Below are 5,646 nucleotides of genomic sequence, written 5' to 3' on the forward strand. Positions count from 1 at the left end.
CAAAATGTCCCCTGTCATGCCAATGCCAAATTACAATCCCTCCATTCTCCTGAAAGGTCACCTACTTGAACACTATGTATATATTTTTGTGTGTGTGTATCTTTTATTGAACACAGGCACAAGTAATCATACAATGTATATTACTTTATTTCTGACTCTTGGGTGGCAGCGTTATGCACTATCATGCCCCGCATCACAACCTTTTAGTCAGCAATGGACCATGTATCTACAATGGCCCCAAACATAATGGAACTGAAAATTCCTATTGCCTACTGATGCCATAGCTGTTGTGACATAGAGCAAGGCATTAATCACATATCTGTGGTGATGCTGGTGTAAACAAAACTACTTGGCTGCCAGTCCTATGAAAGTATTGCACATACAATTAGGTATAGTACATACTATTTGATAATGATAACAAATGGCTAAGTTACTAGTTTATGTATTTACAATACTATACTCTATAGGAATTAAGGATCATGGTAGGAGGGAATGGAATAGACAGAGAGAGGTTGAGAAGAACTATATGCACAACTAATGGACATGGTCTAAAAGGGGGGGACAACTGGAGGGAGGGGGGCCACCAGGTGGAGGGGAGCAGAGGGAAGGGAAATTGGGACAAATGTAACATTATAATCAATAAAACACATTAAAAAAATAAATAAATAAATAAATAAATAAAGGGAAAAAAAGAAAAAAGAAAACTGTATCACAACAGCCAACAGCAGAAGCTAGGGAATCGAAACGAAGGCAAACTAAGTAGGCAACGAGAGTGGAAAAGGAATTATAGGTATGGGGAACATTTTGCGGGGAGGTCAGAGGGGAGGGGGATGGGGGAAAGGGAGGGAGATGATGCAGGAATTAAAAAGCATAGTAGGAGGGAGTGGAGTAGACAGGAAGATGTTGAGAAGAACTATATGCACAACCAATGGGCATGGACTAAGTGGGGGACAACTGGAGAGGGGGAGCAGGGGGGAAAGAAATTGGGACAACTGTAACAGCATAACCAATAAAACATTTTTTTTTAAAGAGTATGACTGTGAAGAGTTTTGAGTTTGAAAGACACTAGGAAAATGAAAAATGCTACTAGAATTGATCTACCCTGAACAATCACCCATTAAAGATTAATTAACACACTAAAAGAATTAAAACTAGGCCCTGAAAAAAAAAATACTATACTCTATTGTTATTTTAGAGTGTACTCTTTCTACGTATAAAAAAGTTTGCTGTAGAACAGTATGCTATTTTATGCTAGCAGCAGCCTATATCTTGCTTTTACTGTCTCTTCATTGTATCATTTCTCATGTTTGATTTAATCTTGTATTGTTTTTCACAATAACATGCCTAGGAGCAAAAGGCCACAACATATAGCCCAGTTGTGTAATAAGTTATACCATCTAGGTTTGAGTAAGACATTCTATGATCACACAGTGATAAAATCACCTGATGATACATTTCTCAGAACTATCCCCATTGTTAAGTGGCATATGACTGTATTTCAAATTCATATTACATATAGCTAGTTATTCAATTTTCACTGTTCTATTTATCTATTTAATTATTAATGGAAATTAATAATTAAATTATTAATTATTTTAAATTAAATTATTTTCAGTTTGGTACTATCATGTATGTCATTATTGTGGTTTTGATTTGCATTTAATTATTTTTTTATTGACTTTTTTTTTTTTTCAGGGGAGAGCGCAAACGCAGTCCCCCACTACCACAAATTATGCAGTCAAGTTTCCCACATTTGGGGAAATCGCAGGGGTCAGCACATCCGGAGTGCAGTGGATAAGCCTCGCCCTGGGAAAACCACCTTCGTGATCATGGTATCTCCCTTGCCAGGTAAGTATTATTATTGACTTTTTAAATAGAGAGCAAGGAAGGAAGGAAGAGGGAGACAGAAAGATCAATTTATTTTTTCACTTATTTATGCATTCATTGGTTGATTCTTGTATGTGCTATATGCCCTGACCAGGGATTGAATCCACAACCTTGAGGTATGTGAACAACACTCTAACCAACTGAGCTACCTGGCCAGTGCTGATTTCCATTTACTTATGGTAGTGGGTTGAGCATTTTTTGTGTGTGCTTATTAGTGTTGGCCACTCATATATCTTCTTTGGAGAAATGTCTATTTAAGTCTTGCCCATTTTTGAATCAGATTGTTTGTTGTTGCTGAGTTTTAGGAGTTTTTTATATATTCTGAATATCAATGTCTTATCTGATATCTGATTTCAAATGTTTTCTCTCATTTCATAGGTTGCCTCTTCATTCTGTTGCTAGTGTTCTTTGATATACAAAAGTTTATAGCTTTTATGAAGTTCAATTTGTATATTTTTGCTTTTGTAGCTTTGGTGTTATACCAAAGAAATTGCCAAATCCAATGTCATGAAGTTTTTCCCTATGTTACCTTCTAAGGGTTTTACTGTTTTGGTTCTTATATTTAAGTATGTGATCCATCTTGAGGTAATTTTTGCCTATTGATATTTGGTCCTGTGAAAAACATTTATGCTTCCAAAATGTTCTTGGATTCAAACAACCTATATGTTTATTGATAATTTTTATTTACAAGAGTACACATAAAAATACTATCATGGTTGAAATTTTGTTTTACTTATTGACTTGAGAGAGAGAGAGAGAGAGATTGATTTGTTGTTCTACTTATTTATGCATTCATTGGTTGACTTTTATGTGCCCTGACCTGAGATCAAACCAACTGAGCTACCCAGTCAGGGCCCAAAATACTATCATGTTTTATTGGTCCAATAATTGGGTTGTGACTATATTGCTAGTAAAACCTTTCCCGCCTTGGTATCCTAGCTGGTAATGGCATATGAAGCTAGGTAAGTAGGTTGAGATATGAATCTTGTAGAAGTGTGGGGTTTATATGAACTACAGACCAGAAGCTTTTGGGCGATTTGGACAGGACCAAATATCAAGGAAGGACCTTTCTGTGTGGACCAGTTGTCTCCGTGGACATTTTAGACACAAGTCAAATGGCTGCTAATTGTAATGACATCTTAACAATATTAAATTTTTCTATCTGTGAATATGAGTTGTTTTTCCATTTATTTATGTCTTTATTTCAGTAATGTTTTGCAGTGTTCATTGTACAAATCTTTTCACTCCCTGTTTAATTTCTAAGTATCTTTTGATGCTATAGCACATAAATTTGGTTTATTAATTTTTTTAGATTATTTATTTTTAGTGAATAAAAATACAACTAATTTTTGCATGTTGACTTTGTATCCTACTAGTTTTCTAAATTAGTTTTACTAATGCAAACAAGTTTGTGTGTGTGTATGTATATGTGTGTCGAGTCTTTATGATTTCCCAAATATAAAATCATATTATCTGTGAACAGAGATAATTTTACTTCTTCCCTTCCCAATTTGGATGCCTCTTATTTCTTTTTTCTTGCCTAATTTTCTAGTTAGGACTTGCAGTACTATGTTTTATAGAAGTGAGGAAAGCAAGCATCCTTGTCTTTTTCCTGATCTTAGAATAAAGGATTTTGGTATTTCACTGTCATTCACTGTGGATTTTCATATATAGCTTTTATTTTGTCAGGATTTCTTCTTTTATTCCTATTTTGTGTTTATCATAAAAAGCAGCTGAATTTTATTAATGATTTTCCTTCATGAGATGAGATGATCATATGTTGTTTTTCTCTTTGTTTTTTTATTGTGATATATTACATTGATTAATTTTTTATATATGAAGTCATCCTTACAGTCAAAGAATAAACCCTATTTAGTTATGATGTATAATCTTTTAAATATGCTGTTTAAATTAGTTATCTTTTTGTAGAAGATTTTTCTAGGTAACTTTAGTGTTCTTATGAAAACTTTATCCACTCTTCCGCCTTTTCAATTTCTTGATCTTTTTCCCAAAAACTTTCTCCTTCAATATATCTAAGCCACTGATACCCTCGGTCCACATATTCATTTAGCTCTCATCATTGTTTATTCTACTCTTCCCTGTCTGTGAATGTTGAGCTTGAGGTGTTAGTGAAGAATTCAAATAAAGATCTAGCATATTCAGTTAGATTAGATTTGATTATGGAATTCAGAAAAGTTATATGAAATGAAGGTGTAAGTTTAAGGGACCTAACATTAAATAAGATGGCATGGGGACAGAGTAAGAATGGAAGAGGGCCTAAAATTGTCATGACTAGATTCAACACTTAAAGACCAGGCAGCTGTAACATTTAAAGTCTCTGAACCAAATTAGAAACAGAGACAAGTAAAAAGTGGTCATAGAACTAAAAGGAGAGTCTATTGCCATGTAAGTCAACAGAACAGAGTGCTCAGGAAAGAGAGAATTTAATGATGCTAAGCAGCCAAGACTGAAGAATGTCCGGTAGCTTCAGTGTTATTGAGGTTATTTGAGTTCATATTAAAAACTACTTTAGTTGCATAGAGGAATGTAAACCACATTAAAGAGGATTAATAAGAGAAGAGAAAGCAGAAGAAGAAAGTACTTGTTTATTAATTTTTTATGGGTACAGTTAAACCACACCCTGGCTGGTTTGGCTCAGTGGATTGAGCGTCGGCCTGTGAGCTAAGTGTCGCTGGTTCGATCTTCCAGTCAGGGCACATCAGAGAAGGAAAACTCTGACTCCAAAAAACCTCCGCTGCCTTGCGGCATACCTCTTCAGGGGAAAGGCTAAGGGAGTAAACCCCGACAGAAAATCCGGAGCCGGAGTCCCTAAGGCGGTTTGACGTTGTAGTCAACACCGGCAACTCCTGCGGCGCACCTGAAGCCAAGCTGTATTGACTCCGTCTTTCCCTTGGACCCTTCAGCTGCGAAGAGAGGGGGGGTCTGCTGCATGGGCAACAGCAGACCCTCCATATCACCCTGCCCAGGCTCTGTAGCTTCAGCTTCACTGGAGAGGACACTCCAGCGTCATCACAAAATGTCGATTCAACACGGGAGGAGACAGATACACTACCATGTCACTCCCGAGTCGGACTGCACAGCCATTCTCGGCGGTGCAGATAGACTCTTAAGAAGCTACACCATCGTCTCTCGAGACGGACGGCTGCCGGCTGCCGACAGTTAAATCACAATTTCTAATGTGCTTATTTCCTAAATTTCTTTCAAACAGAATAACTTGACTTCACCTCTCTTTTGATCCACTTCTACCTCCACTTCTTCTACTACCATCACTACCTTCTTGTTCTAAGTTATCATGTTTTTATAGGAAATATACGAATAGCATTCTTATTGCTATATCCTTCCCCATTCCTCCCTTCTACTAATTAATTCTCCACACAAAGCAAGAGTGATCTTTCTTAAACACAAATCGTATCACCTCCAAACTTAAAATAATTTGTTGGCTTCCCATTGCTCTTAGCAAAAATACTCAAATTTTATATCTAATTTATAATACCCTTGTGATCTGTTTTTGTTTTCTTCTCTGATCTGATCTCATGACATTTCCTTAACTTTAAGTGACACTGGGTTTAGTTCAGTTCCCTGAACATAGCAAGCTTGTCCACCAGACTCTTAAGTTTCATGAGGGATGGATTTAAGTCTCTCTTACTGAGTAAATTTTCTCAGGGCCTATAAGAGTGTCTTACTTGTGTGAGGTGTTCAATAAAGATTTCTGAAAGAATTAATGTTACTTCTTATGCT

The 5,646-nt window shown here is 36.3% G+C and overlaps 1 non-coding gene across 1 annotated transcript; it reads right to left on the reverse strand.

The window, feature by feature from the left end:
• Positions 1-1,692: 1,692 nt before the first annotated feature.
• On the reverse strand, positions 1,693-1,856 carry LOC150012610 (U1 spliceosomal RNA). Its single transcript, XR_016510871.1, has one exon. It is a non-coding gene; the product is annotated as a U1 spliceosomal RNA (small nuclear RNA).
• Positions 1,857-5,646: the final 3,790 nt, after the last annotated feature.

The sequence above is a fragment of the Furipterus horrens genome, unplaced genomic scaffold (genome assembly GCF_987537825.1).
Source record: "Furipterus horrens unplaced genomic scaffold, mFurHor1.1.pri manual_scaffold_4, whole genome shotgun sequence".
Lineage (NCBI taxonomy): Eukaryota > Metazoa > Chordata > Mammalia > Chiroptera > Furipteridae > Furipterus > Furipterus horrens.